General features: G+C 47.6%; 1 protein-coding gene across 1 annotated transcript in view; it reads right to left on the reverse strand.

Annotated features, from left to right (window-relative positions):
- Window positions 1-6,344: 6,344 nt before the first annotated feature.
- The window catches only part of LOC103756100 (RING finger protein 151), a 29,946-nt gene continuing 14,312 nt past the window's right edge, over window positions 6,345-21,978 (reverse strand). The window contains exon 7 of the mRNA XM_018078487.2: window positions 6,345-6,444. The gene's annotated coding sequence lies outside the window, so the exon portion shown is untranslated. The remainder of the gene's footprint in view (window positions 6,445-21,978) is intronic.

A 21,978-nucleotide genomic window follows, 5' to 3' on the forward strand; every position in this document is an offset into this window, starting at 1 on the left:
GGAAAGGGGCCATGGACCCGGTCACAGGACAATGGGCACGAATCGATACCATGGAAGACTTCACACCTGAGGATGTAAAGAATTTAATCAATCGTTATAGTCTGTAGTGGTTTGGACTTTGTTTTCCCCCAGAGGCTAAGAAAAGTGGTAGACCCCAAGGGTGGAAACCCCTGGAAGTTTTGAAGTTCTGCCCAATGGGCACTCCTGCAAAAATGTCAACATCCCACAAGCTCACCGGAAGAGATGAGTTGTAGTTTTTTGGTTGTTGAGGAGAGGTGGCCATGTTGTGAGCCACGAGGAAGGGGCTCTGAGCCCCTTGGGCCCTCTGGGGCCCCCCAGCCCTGGCTGGGGGGGAACTGCAAAGACCTGGAACAGTGCTGGACTGGACTAAGTGTTTTGTAGTATGCTGGGAGATGTTTTTCTCCATGGGCGCAGAGCAGCAGCCGGCACTGACCAGAGAAACAGTGGCAGAGAGCCAGGACAGATAAGAACCTGAACCGGAGGAGCAGTAGAAACAACATGCAGCACTGCAGAGAAGACTCCTGGAAAGGGAGAGAGAGAGCCAGCAGCTGAGCGACAGAGTTCTGGGGGTAAGACTGATATCAGATTCCCCCAAAACTCCTTTGAGACCTCCTGGAAAAGAGGAAGATGATGGACTCTTACTTGAAAGAGCCTTGAAGTGCGACATGCACTACAGAAAGGAGCTAGAGCTCCGAGAGGAATGCAGAGGGGGTGACCTTGGCTCCCCCCCTTGCACTGCTGCCATGGTGGCAGCCTGAAGGTAGGGCACAGAAGTTCTGCGAGGGGCTGAGTCCCCTGGAGATACCAGACCGTCACGAAGCCCCCTGTGCTCATGATACGATGTGGTTAAACGACCTTGTCTGGGGTTACGAAGCCCACGGAAGACCCCTCGGTTGGAGGTGATGGGGCCGAGGGAGCTTGGATACCTCCCTCGTGAGTGCTGGCAGAAAGCCAGCCACAGCTGCTGCATGCATGAGAAGAAGACAGACTGCTGCCTCAGAAGATGCTGCTGCTTAAGGACTGGAAGGGATCTGTCCTTCTCTCCCTCCTGGACTTTTATTTGGAGGGGAGAGGAGATCTGATCCATTGTAAATACATATGTCATGGTAGAGATAGATGTGATCGTGTGTATAATGTGATATGGTATTTTTTTGTACAGTCATTGTAATACATTCCTTTCCCCCACTTTGAGTCTGGTGTGTTTTGTCTGGAAAAACCCATCTCACATTAGGTTGAGATGTGGGAGGGGGAATGGAGCTAGGGAATTGGATTTTGGGGCTATCTCAAACCATGACAAGTCAACGCCCAGGAGAAAAGCCCCAACTGTGGCTAGTACGGCTAATAGAAGAGGGTGCTGACAGTGTGGTGATTGATGGGGTAGATTCCCCATGTTTTGTAGGTTTGGCAGGGGATCCGTATGTTCATGCTGCCTTGCGCCGTGTTCCCGTCGGTCAGAACTTCACCTTGATATTGGTAATTGCCGTGGGATTTAGTGATAGGCACACGAATGATGGTGCGTGGCCTCCCATATCAAGTCAGTGGGTTACATTACGGCAAGCTATTTTTCTACTCAAGCAGGAGAGGATGAAACTTGCTGTACAGCATGGTGACCCAGGAACATACCTGGATCAACCTTTCACACCAGGCATAAGAAACATATTGCTTGAGGGATGCCCATCACAATGGAGGCCTTATCTCATACCCATTCTGATGACGGCGCAAGGTAGCCCTATTCGGATGGTGATTGAAAAATTGGGGCAGTTAGGGGATTTACCAGGGCTTCCTGGGGGTCTAGGACAAGCCGAGATACACGGAGACACTAAACCTCTAAAAGAGACAACAGTAGGGGACAAGGGGGATACAGGAGAACGCTCCCGTCTGTTCAAGCGTCTGCTTCAGCTCGGAATCCCGAAATCCGAGATTGATGGTATGACCCTTAGTGGACTGCGACAGCTGCTGCAAACTCAGAAAAAAGGAGATCAAGTTCACAGTGTAACTCAGATAGAACCTGGGGTGGGCTCAGTCCCTGCTTTAGAAACCATGGAACCACAATATCCCTGGAAGGATTTAGATAAGACCCTTGCTAAGTTCCACCCTAAAACGGAATAGGGAAGTGGTCAAGTCCCAGGTCCACAAATCCGTGTAACTAGGCGTGACCCGCGCCCCTTTGTCACCTGTACTATTTGGTGGGGACCCACCAATTTGCAACAGGTGTGGGCTTTAGTGGACACTGGGGCAGAGGTCACAATTTTACATGGGAATCCTACTAAGCATAAGGGGGACTTGTCATCAGTATGGGGGCTTGGGGAACATCCAGTCCAGAGTGTACAGACAAAAATAAAATTACAGGTCAGTGATTGGCAGCCTCAATTATGCCAGGTCATGATAGCGGCAATAGGAGAATATACAATCGGTATAGATCTTTTACAGGTAACACTCTGACAATAGGTCAGCAGTTATGGACATTTGGGACCTTGCGGTGGTTACATGTCCGGGCAATTCAAGTTGAGCGTGTTCAGGAAGTTGCAGAGATACCCGTTGCTACACAGGTGGTAAACATCAAGCAATATCGAATACCCGGTGGGGATGAAGCTATTCAACAGACTATTGATGACCTTTTAGAGGTCCAGGTATTGCGTTATGCACATTCCCCGTTTAATAGTCCAATGTGGCCAGTGAAAAAGCCCGATGGGAGTTGGTGAATGACTGTGGATTACAGGGGGGTGAATCGAGTCACTCTGCCCATCACATCAGCTGTTCCTGAGGCTGGTACCTTAGTGCAGCGTATACAGCAGCACCCGGGGGAATGGTATGCCGCAATAGATGTAGCAAATGCGTTCTTTGCTATTCCCATCCCTGGTGAAGCACAGGATCAGTTTGCCTTTACTTGGAATGGGAATCAATATACTTTTACTCGTCTGCCCCAGGGTTATAAACATAGCCCGACCTTTTGTCATCAGGCCATTCATAGGACCCTGAAGAAGGTTATAGTGCCACCGGAAGTGCAGATTACACAGTACATTGATGATATACTGATTCATGGGCAAACGTTTGAACAGACACAGAAGAGCTTAGACACTGCTGTACAGATTTTAACTCAGGACGGTTGGGAAATCAACCCAAAGAAAATACAGGGGCCTGTACAAAGTGTGAAATATCTAGGCATCCTTTGGGACAGGGGAAAACAGTAGATTCCTGATAAGGTGAGGGAGACCATAGCAAATTGGCCTAGACCAGAGACAAAGAATAGAGATGGCAGAATCCATCTCTATTTCTGGGGTGACAGGGTGTCCTAGTTAGGACAACTGAGACCAGTTCATCATGGTATGGGTGTAAGACAAAACTGTGTATTCTATAGCCTTCCATGTCATTTCCCAGAAATTGTTAGCAGTAGAGGCCTGTGAGATAGGAAGATGTTCCTGTCCTCATCCCTTTTATGGAATTCCCTGCTCTGAGGGAAGGACTGAGCATCCTCATACCCTTTTATGGAATTCCCTGCCCTGAGGGAAGGACTGAGCATTCCTGACTGAACTGGAGAATATATAAACTTGGAGTTTTGGAACCTTTTTACCACTCGTGGGATCCAGAGGAAGACTGCAGCTCACTGCTCTCAACCAGACTGAGACTACCACCCTCAACTGGACTGCAATCACCACTTTTGACCAGACTGCAATCACCGCTCTTGACCAGACTGCAACAGCACTCTCACCAACAGGTTTTCCCCTCACTTTTTTTCCTTTGGACTCAGGGGGCCTAAAGAACACCACTCTGTTCATGTCCCAAGGTGCTGGGTTATACATTTGGGTTTTGTGGGTTAAAAACAATTGTTTGTCTGTATAATTGTACTTATTGTATTATTTTATTAAATTTTTATTCTGACTTATAATCTCTCTTTTGAGTTGAGTTCTGTAAGGGGGGTACTTTTGAATTAGATGATCAATGGAGCATAGAGGCGTGAGAACGGAATCATATTAGGATGTGAAACCAGCTAGAGTATGGTACAATGTAACTTCATGGCACAAGCTAATTGTAAGGTCCATTGTGCTTTTTAGCGAGTCAGCCTGATATCCCCTATTATCAGAGCTGAGTTCTTCCTTGGTTTTGCTACATATTGCAAGATAGATACATCTACCCTTGAAACACAATGGTAGAGGTCATCCATAGGGGTGAGAAAGATGATGATGGGAGGAAGATTATGTGGGCAGGGGTCGCTCGCCCCTTGCCCTACAAGTAGGGCATGCGCAGACTGTTGCCATTAGGTAATGATCAGGTGGTGTTTGGCTGCCATTCAGGCATCACCTTATACTGCGTACTGGCCCTACGTAGTGTAATGTGGAACTGATAAAAATGGGGTGTCGGAGCTGCTGAGTTGAGCGATGCTCATCCTACCACCGAGACTGTGTTGCTCCGCGGGGACGCCCGCTAAGCATGGGTACCGACCAGCTGCTGCAGATCCTGACAGCCCTGGCCTGTCTGTGTGGGTAAGCACAGTTTTTGATAGGAAGCAACTGAGAGAACAAACTTTTTAATATCCTTTTAGTGTTCCTTTAATTCCCCTTTTATGTTTATAGTATTTTTCCTTTAGTTTCCCTCTTTACTAACCAATATCATGTTATCCATAATATTGTGTTAAGATCCTTTTTTGGTATCCCTTTTTCACCAGTTCATACTGTATTAAATGCTGTTTGTAGTATTTGTTTTAATGCCACCCGATAAGGTAGTTAGCTTGTATCCTTTTTTTTGTTTTTATTTCCTCTGGCTAAGTTTATTACTATTATTATTATTCTCACTGTAATAAAAGATATTTTGTGTGTTTGAGTATTTCTGGCACTTGTCTTTATTCCGGACATGTATCCAAACGAACTGTTACTAGTTCATTTCCCCTGCTGGTTTACCTTTAAACCAGCACATTTTTGGTGCCCAACATGCGGCAGAGAGAGAAGTCAGAATCACAATTTCATTTTAAGCATTTATCTGTTTGGATACAGAAACTCCCTGATCACCATGCTCTTTGATGCATTCACGTGGATGTTGTATCTGAGCCTGTTCATATTTCCACAGATGGGGTATTATTTGCCTGTTTTGATGCTCTCTTTAAGACCGGGGAGAGAGATCCAAATTGCTTTATTAGTATACTATGTTTATGTTATCATAACATCAGAAGCAATGAGTTTCATTGTGAATGTGTATTCAGTCTTGTTTGCCTGTCCTGGTTTGGGTTGCTACCTCTGGGGCCTTATTAAAAATCGTACCCAGCTTTTTGGGGGAACGGGGGGGATGGTTGTTTCCAGCCTCTCTCCTCCTTCTTCCCCTTCAGGCCTGCTACAACAGTTTTTGAAAATATTGAGTTCCCTTTTGATGTTAAGGACAGCATAATGTTATTGTTAGTGTTGCTTTGTCTGCTCTGTACTGTGTACACCATGTTTAAAGTCAGAACAGGGCCTTCTAGGGGGGTTGTTTGGACACCTGCCCTGGGAGTGGATAATGCTGAGTGGTACGGGAAGTGGGAGGACATCGGTCAGTATTTGGAGAAGTTTTCTCCTCCAATGATCTGGAAATTCACCCCTGAACAACTGCAGGATCCTGTTAGCATGATAAGACTGGTGAAGGAAAAATGCTCTGGCAGCTCCAGAGATGGCCAGCTCACAGCAACCTGCTGGGCCCTGGCCACTGCCTACTGGACACTACTTAACATGGTACAGCACTGTCAGCGGGACGAGAGAAGGAGCAAATCCACAGGTATCACGTCCACCCAAACCACAGCTGAGTCAGAGGGAGAAAGAAATAAACCAACCGGCACCGTGTCCACACAAACCATTGAGGAGCCAGAAGAACAACCAAAACCAATAGCAGTCGCCCCTGTCCAGAAAAGGAAATCAAAGACTAAATCAGTCCGTATAGCAAATGATGACGAAGAGGCAGGACCTGCACATCCACTGGAGGAGACAGAGCCAGAAATAATCACTCGGTCCCTATCCCTGGGTGAGCTACGTGAGCTCCAGAGAGAGTTCACACGACAGGTGAATGAGTCCATTCTGACCTGGCTGCTCCGAATCTGGGATGCCGCAGCTAACGATACAATTCTAAATGGGAGTGAAGCCAGACAACTGGGATCCCTGTCTCAAGGTGTAGTCATTGATCAGGGGATTGGAAAGAGGCAGGAAACTCTCAGCCTTTGGCGGCGACTGTTGTCCAGTGTGAGGGAGAGATACCTTTGTAAGGAGGATCTCCACATACAGCAAGGACAGTGGAACACGATGGAACAAGGTATCTGGTGCTTAAGGGAGTTAGCTGTACTGGAGATAAATCTTTTCAGAGGACGAAAAATTCCCTAAAAGTCCATATGGCGTACAGTGCATATCCCAGATGTGGTTAAAGTTTGCACGACTCAGGTCAGAAATGTATTCCCACTACTTAGCAATGCTGCAATGGAGGGAGAGAGAGGACAAGGTGGGTGCGTTGGTCAGTAAAATCAGGATTTATGAAGACACTGTCACTGCCCCATTACGAGCCTGTCAGAGACTGAAATGGTTGATGATTTATGCATTCTAGGAGACTTTTGCAGGCTTTTGACTATTGATACGTCTGATGGGCAATCAAGAGGTGTGAAGTCCTGAAAAGGCAAGAACTGACCTTGCAGGCTTTTGACTATTGATACATCTGATGGGCAATCAGGACCCGCCCTCCCTCTGCTAAACTTGAAAGGCGGGAACCAGGCGAAACACAAAAGACACAGCACAAGGCCTAAAAGATGCCTCAGGTGGACTAAGCCCAAAAAAGGAAAACAACCCCTCATGCCAGGGAGGTGCCAGAGCATGCTGAGGGTATATAAACTGACTGGTGACTTTGAGAATTTGGGAGTTCTCCTTCTCCCCCACCGCCTGCGAATCAAGACCATCGCTCTCAAGCATCGCTGGATCCAGTGGGCGGTGACTATGTCCATTTCTTTTATACTCTCAGCTTCTCTTTTCCCTTACTCTCATCCTGGTTTTCCTCTCCCCTAAACAGTTTCTCCCTCCCCCCAAAAGGGGTTCTTTTCTTTTCTCTTACTCTCCCTGGCTCTTATCCTGCCTTTCTCTCCCCTACGCATTTTTCTCCTCCCCAGAAAGGTTATGACAGCACCCAAAAATGTTAACTTACCTATTGATTATGACAGCACCCAAAAATGTTAACTTACCTGTTGATTCAAAATTGTTAAAATAAATCTTATCAATATATATTTTCATACACCGATTATTTAGTGTCGTTTCGCTTTAATCCACCCCAAAGGAATTTTTGATAAAACCTGGGTTACCCCCCCCTCTTTTCCTGGGGCGGGTCGTAACAGAGCCCACGTCTCATCTGTGGAAACCAAACTGACTGAACATGTCCGAAGCCTGGAAGAGAAGACTGAAGAGGGACACCGGAAGCTAAGAGAAGAAATTAAGGAAGGGATCTTCCATATCTCGCCAGGACAAACAAGAATCTCTGCTATTAGGAGCCAGCGTCCCCCAGCTAAGGAGAGAGGGTACACTCCACATGACAATCTATGGTTTTACCTCCATGATCACGGAGAAGATATGAGGAAGTGGGATGGGAAGCCCACCTCTTCCTTAGCAGCCCGGGTACATGAACTAAAAAGAGGAACAAGTACCACAAGGAACTCTTCAAGGGTAAATGCTGCTCCAGTCTCTCGTGGGCAAGACTCCAGACAATACAGGAATGATGATACATCTGATCCTCTTGAAGGGACCTCCAGGTCATACTTACAAGAAGAGCGCAGTGAGTACCATGACCAGGACTAGGGGTGCCCTGCCTCTAGCCAGGTAGAGGAGAGGGACAATCGGGTCTATTGGACACTGTGGATTCGGTGGCCTGGCACATCAGAGCCACAAAGATATAAGGCCTTAGTGGACACCGGTGCACAACGTACTTTAATGCCATCAAGATACATAGGGGAAGAATCCATCTCCATTTCAGGGGTGACAGGGGGATCCCAACAGCTGACTGTACTGGAAGCTGAAGTGAACCTGACTGGGAAGGAATGGCATAGACACCCCATCGTGACTGGCCCAGAGGCCCCGTGCATCCTTGGCATAGATTACCTGAGGAGTGGGTATTTCAAAGACCCAAAAGGACTTTGTTGGGCTTTTGGCATAGCCACTGTGGAGACAGAGGAAATTAGACAGTTGAACACCTTGCCTGGTCTCTCAGAGGACCCCTCTGCTGTGGGACTGCTGAAGGTTGAAGAACAATTGGTACCGATAGCCACAGCAACAGTGCACCGTCGGCAATACCGCACTGACCGGGACTCTGTGACCCCTATACATAAGATGATCCGTGACCTGGAGACCCAGGGGGTGGTCAGCAAGACTCGCTCACCCTTTAATAGCCCTATATGGCCAGTGCGTAAGTCCAGCGGAGAGTGGAGGCTGACGGTGGATTACTGTGGACTCAATGAAGTCACACCACCCCTGAGTGCTGCTGTGCCGGACATGCTGGAGCTCCAGTACGAGCTGGAGTCCAAGGAAGCCAAGTGGTATGCCACCACTGACATTGCCAATGCCTTTTTCTCCATTCCTTTGGCAGTGGAGTGCAGGCCACACTTTGTTTTCACTTGGAGAGGTGTGCAGTACACCTGGAATCGACTGCCTCAGGGGTGGAAAAACAGTCCCAGCATTTGCCATGGACTGATCCAGACTGCACTGGAAAAGGGTGAGTCTCCAGAACATCTACAGTACATTGATGACATCACTGTATGGGGGAACACAGCGGGCGAAGTCTTCGAGAAAGGAGAGAAGATAATCCAGATTCTCCTAAGAGCCGGTTTTGCCATTAAACGGAGTAAGGTCAAGGGACCTGCTCAGGAAATTCAGTTCCTAGGAGTGAAGTGGTAAGATGGATGCTGCTAAATTCCAACAGAGGTGATTAACAAAATAGCAGCCATGTCCCCACCAACCAGCAAGAAGGAAACACAGGCTTTCCTAGGCGCTGTGGGCTTTTGGAGGATGCATATCCCCGAGTATAGTCAGATTGTAAGCCCTCTCTACCTTGTGACACGGAAGAAAAATGATTTCCAGTGGGGCCCTGAACAACAACAAGCCTTTGAACAAATTAAACAGGAGATTGCCCATGCGGTAGCCCTTGGGCCAGTAAGGACAGGACAGGATGTGAAGAACGTGCTCTACACTGCAGCCGGGGAGAATGGCCCTTCCTGGAGCTTCTGGCAGAAGGTGCCTGGGGAGACCCGAGGACGACCACTGGGATTCTGGAGACGGGGATACAAAGGATCTGAAGCCAGCTATACATCAACTGAGAAAGAGATCCTGGCTGCTTATGAAGGAGTTCGAGCTGCCTCAGAAGTGATCGGCACCAAAGCGCAGCTCCTCCTGGCACCCCGACTACCAGTACTGGGCTGGATGTTCAACGGAAGAGTTCCTTCTACACATCACACCACCAATGCCACATGGAGTAAAGGGATCGCTCTGATCACACAGTGAACCCGGATAGGGAATCCTAATCGCCCTGGGACCCTGTAAATTATCACCAACTGGCCCGAAGGTGGGAGTTTCGGACTATCCTCTGAAGAAGAGGAGGAGCAGGTGACACAGGCTGAGGAGGCCCCACCATATAACCAGTTACCAGAAGATGAAAAGCAATATGCTCTTTTCTGCTGGTTTACCTTTAAACCAGTACAATAATCCAAATTCTTCTGAAAGCTAGTTTTGCCACAAAACAAAGTAAGGTAAAGGGACCTGCATGGCAGATCCAGTTCTTGGGAATAAAATGGCAGAATGGACGCCATCATGTGCCTATGGATGCAGTGAACAAAATAGCACCTATGTCTCAACCGGCTAACAAGAAGGAAACACAAGCTTTCCAAGGCCTTGTGGGGTTCTGGAGGATGCACATTCCAGGTTGTAGCCAGCTTGGGAGCCCGTTCTATCGAGTGATCCAGAAGAAGAACCATTTTGAGTGGGGCCTTGAGCAACAACAGGCCTTTGAGCAGATCAAACAGGAGATCGTTTATATCAATCAGTAAATACAGATCCAGACATGGATAATGATATGAGAGCAAAATTTATGGATGTGTTGGCCTATGATAACGCCAATGATAAAACCAAACAGGTTTTAAGCACACTGCCTGGAGGCTGCAACAAGAATGATCAAACAGGAGGACACAGCCTATCCTACTACTGCAGTAGGTGCAGTAGTAAAGCCTCTTATGTCTGGGAGAGGAAGGAATGGTAAGGAACACAAAGAAAAGAGATGTTTTGCCTGTGGTCAGAAAGGACATCTCAGCACCCAGTGTCGAGCATTTCCTTTGCCAGGGACTGCTCGCCCTGAAATTACAGCAGGAAGGTCAAGGTGGTGTAATAACTGTCAAATGAATAACCATAACACAAATGAGTGTAAACAGCAGGGAAACCCCAAACGGAGCACGATGCAGTCTCGCGCGATGACAGCAAATCAGGGTGCTTGGAATGCTGCCGTGCAGCCACTGCAGGAAGCGGCGGCGTGGACCTGGCAACAGCAGTAGATACTATGCTTGAGACTCAAGATGTGCACTTGATTGATTCTATATTGCAAGGACCTTTAGGTAGAGGATTGAGTGCTCATTTGGTAGGACGTTCATCTTTGTCTCGTCAGGGAATTTTTGTGGTGCCAGGAATCAGAGATGCAGATTCTACAGGTGTCATCAAAATCATGGTATACACCCTAACACCACCAGTTTTTATTCCTGCTAACAGTAAAATAGCTCGGCTAGTGCCTTTTAAAGCAGAAGTGCCCAATGGAAAACCACTGACACGAGGAGATCGGGGTTTTGGCTCAACAGGCCCCCCTGAGGTGATGTTAGCAGTAGACATAAAGCAGGGAAAATCTGAGGAAGATGTAATTATACCGCATCCTAATGGACAATCCAGCACTATGACTATGCTTCTTGACACCAGGGCTGACATTTCAATTATTCCTAAACATAAATGGCCTCAAGCATGGCCTGTGGAAATGGCACCTACAGGAGTTAAGGGAGTAGGCGGTGTACAGCAGACATGGATCAGCAAAGATGTGATCTGCGAGCTGTCAACGCGGTCATGGAAGATATGGGACCCTTACAGCCGGGTCTTCCTTCTCCTATGATGATCCCCCATGATTGGGTCATACTGGTGATAGATTTAAAGGACTGTTTTTTCACAATCCTTTTGCATCCAGATGATGATGTCAGGTTTGCCTTCACAGTGCCTTCAATTAACAAAGCAGAACCAGCACAGCATTTTCATTGGATAACTCTTCCCCAGGGGGCGAAATATTCACCCACTATGTGTCAAATTTATGTTGCATGGGCCTTGCAGTCACTTCGAACCCAATATCGTGACTTATTAGTATATAATTACATAGATGATATTCTGATAGCAGGAAAAAAATTGGATGTGCCTGCGCTGTTACAGCAATTAGAACAAGAGTTGGGTCATCGAGGTCTCAAAATTGCCCCTGAAAAGATTCAGAAGCAGGAGCCATGGCAATACCTGGGTTGGACCATCACGAATGGTATAGTGAGGCCACAGAAATTAGTCATTAACACTGCCATAAAAACTTTGACTGCTGTGCAGAAGCTGATGGGTGACATACAGTGGGTCAGACCTGTGTGTGGAATAACCAATGATGATCTAGCTCCTCTGATGCCTTTACTAGGATCAGTTGCTCAGGTAGGACTTCCAAGAGAATTGTCAGAAGACCAAAAAGCAGTTATAGTTAATATCTCAGGAAAAATAGCTGCAAGATATGCTGTAGAATAATAGAAGACCAGCCAGTGCAGTACCTACTTGTCAATTCTGGAGAGAGCAGAAAGCATCCATTGGGCATCGTCTGTCAAATCGCAACCAGTATGAGAATTTTAGAATGGGTATTTTTACTATATCAACCCCAAAAGACAATCATAACATGACCTGAATTGTTTGCACAACTTGTCATAAAAGGGTGACGGAGAGTTTGTGAATTAATTGGCAGAGATCCATCTGTAATATTTGTACCAGTCGCCCAGAACTATTTGGAGTGGTTCCTTGAGAAATCAGAACCATTCCAGATAGCCATGGCAGACTTTGAAGGTCTGGTCACCAATCATTATTCATCAGACAAATTGTTGCCTTTGCTGCAACATCAGACAATTGAGCAGCTTGTGTTGCGTTCAGATGACCCAGTTGCTGGGATTACTGTTTTTACAGACGCCGGTAGAAAATCTCGGCGTGCAGCAATTACTTGGCAGGAGGGAGCAGAATGGAAACATAAAATACTTCCGGGTGTTTCAGGAGACACATTACAAACCCTTGAATTGAGGGGTGTGGTGTGGGCCTTAAACTTCTGGAAGGAAGAACCTGTTAATGTGGTTTCAGATTCACTTTATGTAGTGGGTACAGTGCAACGAATCAAACGAGCAATGATCAAAACCCTGAAAAATAAGATCTTAGCAGCACTTATGACACAGTTGCTGCATTTGCTAGATCAGCGAACACAGCCCTATTTCGTCACTCACATAAGAAGCCATCAGAAGCTAGACGGTGGTTTAGCAATTGGGAATAACAGAGCAGATAAACTAGTGGCACCTGCATGGACTAGTTTTGCAGTAAATAAGTTTCAGCAAGCAGTCTTGTCTCATGACTTTTTCCATCAGTCTGCCGATGTATTAGTCAGGCAGTTTGGGCTCACTTCATCGGACGCACGAGGAATTGTACAGGCCTGTTCAGCCTGTCATAAGAACGGGCTGGGCATTGGCTTAGGAGTCAATCCTTGGGGGCTACAAGCATTGCAGCTTTGGCAAATGGATGTTACTCATGTTGCGGAATTTGGGAGGTTAAAATATGTGCATGTATGCATTGATACCTTTTCTCATGCCATGTGGGTTTCTACTCAGGCTGGAGAAGGTACCAGATATGTCATTCGACAAATGCATGCATGCATAGCAGCCCTAGGGATCCCCACAGAACTTAAAACTGACAATGGACCTGGTTATACCTCACAATGTTTCCAAAGATTCTGTATGAAGTGGGGTATTTCTCATGTCACTGGTATTGCTCATTCTCCTACGGGTCAAGCTATTATTGAACAAACTCACGGAGTTCTGAAGTCAATTTTGCAAAAGCAGAAAGGGGGAGAAGAGCTAGCCAGTCCACATGACTGACTTGCAAAAGTGTTATATGTGCTGAATTTTTTGCGGCTGACGGGTACTAGAATGGACCCTCCTATTGTTATTCATAACACTTCTTTGCAGTCGGGTTTGGTAAGTCAACAGGTAGTAGTTAAAGTACAATATAAGGATCCACAAACAGGGGAATGGAAAGGGCCTGCAGAAGTGAAGATGACTGGAAGAAGCTATGCTTGCATCCTAACAGACACAGGCGTTCGATGGATACCGGCTTGATGGATTAAGTCCTGGAAAGAAGTTGATTCTTCAGATCAGGACTAACAGTGCTGTAGGTAATATTAGCACTGTTAGAAGGTGTTGTATATAATAGTTTTGTCAGCACCATTAAGAGCACACCTTAGTGTTATCAAAGCACAGTATTTTTAGTCTTATTAAAGCACAATTTTTTAGTATACTTAAGCACATAATTCTAGAAGGTAAAGAATTTAGATTATTCACTACATGTTACTAAAAGAAAGTTTAAAACACAATGACATGGAACTCAGGAGTATGTTTGTGTGAAATGTGACACAAGGGAACAGGCTAGCAATTTGTCCCCCCCCACCTCAGCCAGCGCTTTGTGCCCCTCCACCTCAGCCAGCACTGGGCTGGACTTATCCAACCGGGACTCAGTCTTCATAACTTCCACAGAGGTAGTACTTGTTGGGGAACACACGGATGAGTGGAAGCAATTTCAAGCCTGGAGACAAATATATAATCCTGAATGAGACACAATCACACAGAAATGGACATTTATCTACCGGATATGACTTCACACTGGACTGGACAGTTTTCCTTGTTATCCCCAGTTTATTGTTATATTGTTATATGGTTGTGTATACCCCCAGTTGTTGTTTTGAAATTTTGTCCTCCATATTGTCTCCTTCTTCCCCTCACAGTTTTCCCTCCAAAACCCTGTTTTCCCGCTCCCCTGCACCTGATTGGCCAATAAGTGCTGCAGTGCAGGGAGAGCTACCATTGGTCCGTTTCCCCGGTTACACCCAAAACTCCTCCCTTCCTTACCCAGTCGCCCTATCATAAGTGTCCCTGAGCTGCTAATCCCAGACTCCTCTCCTCTCCTGGTTCCGCCCCCTTATCCTACCCTATTTAAGTCTCGTGTTCCCCCAATAAAGTTGGCATTGCTCCACAGACCTCTACTGTGTCTAGACCCTGATTTGCAGTGCCCGGTCCCATTCCTTTCCCCGCGGGCTGTGGCAAGTGGCGCCCAACGTGGGGCACAGTAGAGGTCTCCTGTATCAGGAGAACTCCTGTGCTGATACTGGGCTTCAGGCGACTCCAGGAGGGGAGATTGTCCCGCCGGCCCTCCTTCACAGGACAGGACGACTGTGGACTTCACCGAAGCCGCACGGGTCGCGCACCAGGAAGGTGAGCTGTGAAGGACACCCCTAACACCTTACCCAACACCTCACCCCGCAAGAAAATTTAATTAAAAGAGGAGGAGTAACATCGGAGAGTTGGGACAAAGCCTAATAACATCATGGGTCTCACTCTCTCCACCTCCGAAAAATTCGTATATCGCCGCCTCAAGGATTTTGTAATTGAGCATGGTCACCCATTGGATAAGAAATCGGCCAAAGCTCTCGCCAGATGGCTTGACCGTCATGGCCACAAAATTAATGAAAACACTACCTTCAAGAGATGGGAAGTCATAGGCTACCAACTCTGGCGGGAGAACGAAAAGGGTGACCGGCTCGCCAAAGAGGCGTTAATTGCCTGGAGGCTTGTTCTGATGGTGTTACAACACCAGATGATGAACAAGAATGTCAGCAGTAACACCCAAGAAGCTGCATCCTCCAAGACACTCGCAGAACCCGTAGAAAACACTGGCAAGGACATTGCTTACTCGGACAAGGACATTTCCAGTGACACACAAAATGGCGGGAGGGAAAAGACGGACAGTGACACCCAAGATGGCGGGAGGGAGCGAAGAGTGGTGCGGTGAAAGAAAAATGGCGTCGAGGAGGCGGGGCCCTGGGATCACGAGAGCAGGAAGGACGGGGAACCACGGGAAAGGCCAGTGTGGGAAAAGCGGAGGCGGGCCCCTGTAGCTCCACCCTCTGGGCCGCCTCTGTCCCCGCCTACGCGCGCACGGAGTCCCTCCTTCGACATGCCCTCTACCACGCCTACTTCCGCTAGCCCGGCCTCCTCCCCCGATACGTCACCCTCCCAGAAGCCAAAGGGGACAGTGGGCGGGGCCACGGCGAAGGCCAAACGTAACATCCGGCAAGATGGCCACGCCCATAAGGCACACGACACCGAGGCCTACCCCGCCTGCCGCTACCCCAACCCTAACTGTGACTGGATACCGTGCTCCCCTGAAAGGCCAGCTACAGCTCCAGATATCTGGAAGGCCTTCAGGGAGGAGGCGGTGAACGCAAAGGACATAGAGTTTCTGCGCGCGTTCCCAGTTTATTATGATGAGGGAAAGGCCCCAGATTGGAGACCCATTTCTTATCCCATGTTAAAAGACATCAAAAAAGCTATAGTTGAATATGGGTTGGGGGCTCCGTTCACAATTGGGCTGCTGGAATCTTTCTTTCTAGCCTACACCCTTATCCCTTTTGATATAAGATCTGTGATTGGGGGGTTATTTACATCAGTGCAATCTTCGGTCTTTGAGGCCGAATGGAAGAAAAAGGTTGTGACTTTTGTTAATGACAAAATGGACAGGAGGGGAATCCCCATTAAACAGGCAATAGACATGCTTTATGGGGAGGGCAATTATTCCAGCAGAGGGGATCAAGCCAGAATGGACCCCAAATTACTAGAGGTAACAAAAGGATTGGCATTAGAGGCCGTGAAGAAGGTGGCCGATGCGTATGTGCAAACCCCTTCTTTCACATTGGTTAATCAAGGGAATAAAGAACCATTTACTGAATTCATAACCAGGCTAAAGGAAGCAATTAGTAGGCAGGTACCTCAAAAAGAGTGCCAAGAAATTTTATTTAATAAATTGGTTGTAGAAAAGGCCAACAAGGACTGCCAAAAGGTTTTGAAAATGTTAAAGGAACCCACTCTGCTGGAAATGATCGATGCCTGTAAGAACATTGGCTCACATTCCCATAAGGCACGTCTATTGGCTGCTGCCTTTTCAGGGCCAAATCACTGTTTCGAATGTGGAGATAAAGGACACTTTAGGAAACACTGCCCTAGATTAACAGCCTCCACACCTGATTTACCAACAACGTTATGTCGCAGGTGTGGGAGGGGGTGGCACTCCCTAACTGATATCAATGGCCAACCCCTCTCACCAAAGAAAACATCAAGGTTACGAAAGCGGGTCACTTTTTCTTCCTTACCGGATTTAAGATCATGTGCAGATGAGCCATCGGGAAACGGGGAGTAGAGCGCTAGGGGGGGCGCGATGACACAAGTCACCCATGCGCTGCGCTCCATCCTGTGCCCATCACCACGCCCAGCTACCCCGTAGCCCAACAGCCACTGCCAGATCTGGTAGTGGTTGAACGCCAATGCACACCCCTCCCGTGGATTATTCTTTCGGTTAAACACCCATTGACACACTTAAGCTCGTACGAGCAGCTGGTCAGGGTCCGACCATCAGGCCCGGTCGACCATGATAAAACGTATCTTATAACATCTCATTTCTCAGCAGTGGATAAAGGGATTATAGTGGTGCCCACACTCCTGACTGGGCTGACAAACTCGAATATTTCCATCTGTCTAATTGTACATCTTCCCCTCATGCAGCTGGAGGACCGCTTCCCTGTGGCGAAGATGGTCTCCACGGATGACCTGCTGTGCGTGTTATCAGAAGACGAAGAGCAGAGGAAGAGAGAACAGAGGGAAATCCTCTGGACAACAACAGTAAAATCCTCTCGCCCTCTTCTAACGTGTCTCATTTATTTCTCACAGCCGAGACGACCACAGCAGGTCAAAGAGGAAGGCCTCCTCGACACAGGGGCAGACATCACGATCATCGCCTCCAAAGACTGGCCACACAGGTGGCCAGCTGAGACAGCATACGTGCAAGTTAGCGGCGTGGGGGGAACTCAGTACCCAGTCAGGAGTCAGGTAACCCTTACGGTATACAGGCCAGAGGGCAGGCCGGCATCTCTTCAGCCTTACATACTTAATATTCCAATAACATTATGGGGACAGGACGCCATGGAGCAGTGGGAGTTCAATTTGAGCACCCTCTCCCATGAACAAAATTTTTAGGTGGGGTCACTGAAGTATTGCAGTTCCCCAGACTGAGCTGGAAAACAGAGACGCCAGTCTGGGTCGATCAGTGGCCCCTACCTCGCAAAAAGCTGCAAATCTTAAACGAATTGGTGAATCAGGAATTGGCTAAAGGGCACCTGGAGTCTTCCACCAGTCCCTGGAACACTCCAGTGTTTGTCATTCAAAAGTCCTCAGGTTCCTGGAGATTTCTTCAGGACCTGCGCAAAGTTAATGAAGTCCTTGAGCCAATGGCAGCCCTCCAGCAGGGAATGCCATCACCATCCCTGCTGAATGGCCCCTAGTGGTCATTGATATTAAGGACTGCTTTTTTCACATCTATCTCAATCCGGCTGATTCGGTCCGATTCGCATTTTCAGTCCCTGCGATCAACGCCTGTGAACCTCACCGCAGGTTCCAGTGGCGAGTGCTTCCCCAGGGGATGAAAAATTCCCCAACACTCTGCCAGATGTTTGTGGCAGAGGTGTTGAGACCAATTCGGAAGAAGTATCCGCAGTCAATCATCTTCCATTATATGGATGATGTGTTGATCTGCGCCAAATCCCAACTGGCAGTGGATAAGACCCTAAATTCAACCATTTTGGCTCTAAAAGAGAAAGGATTTGAGATATCCCCTGAGAAGGTACAGAGGGAAGCACCCTGGAGGTACCTAGGACTCTAAATTACAGGAAGGGCCATAAGGCCACAGATGATCGAAATTGACAAACGAGTTCATACGCTGAACGACCTCCAAAAGCTGTTGGGAGCGATCAATTGGATCCGACCTGTGTTGGGGATCACAACCGGTGATCTTCACCCCCTATTTGAGCTGCTAAAGGGAGATGCTGACCTGTCCTCCCCCCGTAGGTTAACATCAGAGGCAGAAATCGCATTATCCACTGTTGAAAAAAAGATAACGCAAAGACAATCACACAGGAGGATGGAGGGACTGCCATCCTCCCTGGTCATAATTCGAGAACAAAGACAGCCATTGGCCCTCCTGGGCCAATTTTCAGGTGACGGTAAGGACTTCTGTTTGTGCGAGTGGATATTCCTCCTGCACCAATTTGGCAAGACGATCACCACCGTCATAGAAATGATTGGAAAGGTAATGTTTAAAGGTCGCACTAGGTGTTTAGAACTTAGCGGCGAGGAACCAGATTTTATTTACCTCCCACTAACTTCTGAACACCTGGAACAACTGCTGCAAACCTCCATAGACTTTCAGATCGCCATCGGGGGCTACCCGGGAGAAATTCGGCTTCACCTCCCGGCGTGCCCATTCATTCAAAGACTAATTCAAATTCCATTACAGCTAAAAATTGTGCAATCAGACCTACCTATAAAAGATGCAAAAACCATTTTTACCGATTGCTCAGGGAGAACTGGAAATGCGGTTATAATCTGGCGAGAAAAGGATAATTGGCAGCAAGACATTCACAAGGTGCAAGGTTCTCCCCAAATAGTGGAGCTTTCAGCAGTTGTGCGCGCCTTCAAAATTTTCAGTGGTGAGCCAATTAATATTGTCACTGATTCGGCATATGTGTGTGGTGTGGTCAAACGAATTGAAAATTCCTATCTCAAAGATGTGGCTAATCAGAATTTATTTAAGCTGTTAACTAAATTATTGTTTTTAATTCAAGACAGAGAATTTGGCTTCTTCATCGTCCACACCAGGTCACACACTACTCTGCCGGGTCCTGTGGCGGAGGGAAACCGCATCGCCGATCATCTGGCAGGTATGGTGGTCACTCCCAATTTATTCCAGCAGGCAAAGATATCCCACGAGTTCTTCCACCAAAATACACGATCGTTACAAAAACGATTCGGTCTCAAATTATCTCAAGCTAAAGAAATTTTAAAGACGTGCCCTGATTGCCAGATTATCACGCCGGTCGCCCCGGAGGGGACCAACCCAAGAGGTCTTTCGGCGCTGGAAATCTGGCAGTCAGATGTTATGCACATACCTGAATTTGGAAAGCTAAAATTTGTTCACGTGTCTATTGACACTTTTTTGAAAATGATTGTGGCCACCGCGCATTCTGGTGAGAAGAGCCGTGATGTGAAAAGACACCTTCTGTCTGCATTCGCGAGGATGGGCGTCTCGAAGCAGGTGAAGACTGACAACGGGCCCTCCTATGTGTCTGCGGACACGAAACGGTTTTTCGAACAGTGGGGAGTGCACCATATCACTGGGATCCCTCACAAGCCCACAGGGCAAGGCACAGTAGAGCATGCCCACCAAAACATTAAAAATCTTTTGAAAAAACAAAAGAGGGGGAGTATTGGCCTGTCCCCCCAAGAGAAATTGGACGAAGTACTGTATGTTTTAAATTTTTTGAATATGCTGGAGGAAGTAGAAACTCACACAAACAGAAGTCCAGCAGATCGCCACTTTAAATCTGACTCTTCACTATCAACATCATTAAAGGCAAAAATTATGTACCGGGACCCACTCACAGAAACCTGGACGGACCCTTTCCCCTTGATCACCTGGGGGAAGGGCTACGCTTGTATTGCAGGTCCAGTCGGACCAAAGTGGGTCCCAGCGCGCCGTGTAAAGATCTGTCAGGCGTGAGAAGAGGAGAAACAACCATGTATCCACACCATCTCATCTTCTTCATCATCCTCTCCTTTGGACTTGTCCCTCTCAGCGACCCGATACCACTGCGAGAGTGGATGAGTCAACCAGGACAAAACCTTTGGGTAACACTGGCCAAGGCTACAGGCACGGACACCTTGTGCCTGGCCTTGGCTAGTGCAGGTAGCCCCTTTAAGACGCGCCTTGTGGGGGTTCCAATCACTCCAGCCGAGTGGGATGTGTTTGTGTCCCAGACTCGAATTAGAGGACTCCTACCATTAAATTCACCTAATCTGGCACAAGCTATATCAGCACTTACCTTTATTGACATTCCGTTTCAAGAGATTGACCTCCTTGGTTCTTTACCCACTATGAGTTGTATTATTTTTCACAGGTACACCCGACCAGTTTTGTTTACCCCGCATAATGTGACTGCATACAAATCTGTTTATCAAGGGACCACTTCGCCGTGGTGCAACAACTTGCTAGCCACCACCATACCAACAGAACATGTACCTAGAAATATGCGGCTCCCTAAAGGGTATTTCCTACTGTGTGGAGATCGGGCGTGGCCAGGTATTCATGCCTACCCGGAAGGGGGTCCCTGCACGGTAGGAAAATTAGCGTTATTTAACCCGGCGAAGTTCCAGTTGGAGAATCAATTTGTGTTTTCAAAAAATCGTGTCAGAAGGTCCCTCTCCTTTGCCATGGGTGCACCCCTTAGATTTCCCGAACCCAAACCTGCAGTCCCTAAACCTCAGCCTGGACTCAAAGTTACTCCCTCACAGATTCGGCTCCAAAATTCTCTCCCTGCACCACATCTGAATGTTGGAAGGCCACAGTATTGGCCTACTCCTCTGCCCTTCCCAGAGGAATGTGACTCAAACATTCACATCTGGTCAAGGGTGAAAAACTTCTGGGCGTCCTTCCCTGTCCCTGGGATAGGGACAGCACATGCTCTCTCCTTGCTCATGCACCTTGGGTGCTGGTTGACCAAGGAGGCGAACGCGACAACACGAGCAATTGAGGGCCTGTTGGAGGACACCCAGAAGCTAAAGGAGGTAAGTTTACAAAATCGAGCAGCTATAGATTTCCTTCTCCTGGCACACGGCCACGGTGCCAGGAATTTGAGGGAATGAGCTGCATGAACTTCTCGGATCATGCCGAATCTATTCATCAAAGCATCAACCAGCTAAAAGGCCTGGTCCAAGAAATCCATCAGGCAAAAAATGAAGGGTTCGATGACCTCTTTGATTGGCTAAAATTACCAAATTTTCCCAACTGGTCCCGGAAACTTATTATTTTATGCCTCATATCCCTTTTTGGGTTAGTTTCTTTGTGTACCGTTTTACCCTGTTTGATTTTCTGTTTTAGAAAGATGCTGATGTCTTCTATCACCGCTAACGTCGCTGCCGTACAACAAAACAAAGAAGGGGGAGATGTTGGGGAACACACAGATGAGTGGAAGCAATTTCAAGCCTGGAGACAAATATATAATCCTGAATGAGACACAATCACACAGAAATGGACATTTATCTACCGGATATGACTTCACACTGGACTGGACAGTTTTCCTTGTTATCCCCAGTTTATTGTTATATTGTTATATGGTTGTGTATACCCCCAGTTGTTGTTTTGAAATTTTGTCCTCCATATTGTCTCCTTCTTCCCCTCACAGTTTTCCCTCCAAAACCCTGTTTTCCCGCTCCCCTGCACCTGATTGGCCAATAAGTGCTGCAGTGCAGGGAGAGCTACCATTGGTCCGTTTCCCCGGTTACACCCAAAACTCCTTCCTTCCTTACCCACAGTCGCCCTATCATAAGTGTCCCTGAGCTGCTAATCCCAGACTCCTCTCCTCTCCTGGTTCCACCCCCTTATCCTACCCTATTTAAGTCTCGTGCTCCCCCAATAAAGTTGGCATTGCTCCACAGACCTCTACTGTGTCTAGACCCTGATTTGCAGTGCCCGGTCCCATTCCTTTCCCCGCGGGCCGTGGCAAGTACTAATCCCAACTGGGCTT

Source organism: Manacus vitellinus, unplaced genomic scaffold, assembly GCF_001715985.3.
Source record: "Manacus vitellinus isolate BGI_N305 unplaced genomic scaffold, ASM171598v3 scaffold_1_pilon, whole genome shotgun sequence".
Lineage (NCBI taxonomy): Eukaryota > Metazoa > Chordata > Aves > Passeriformes > Pipridae > Manacus > Manacus vitellinus.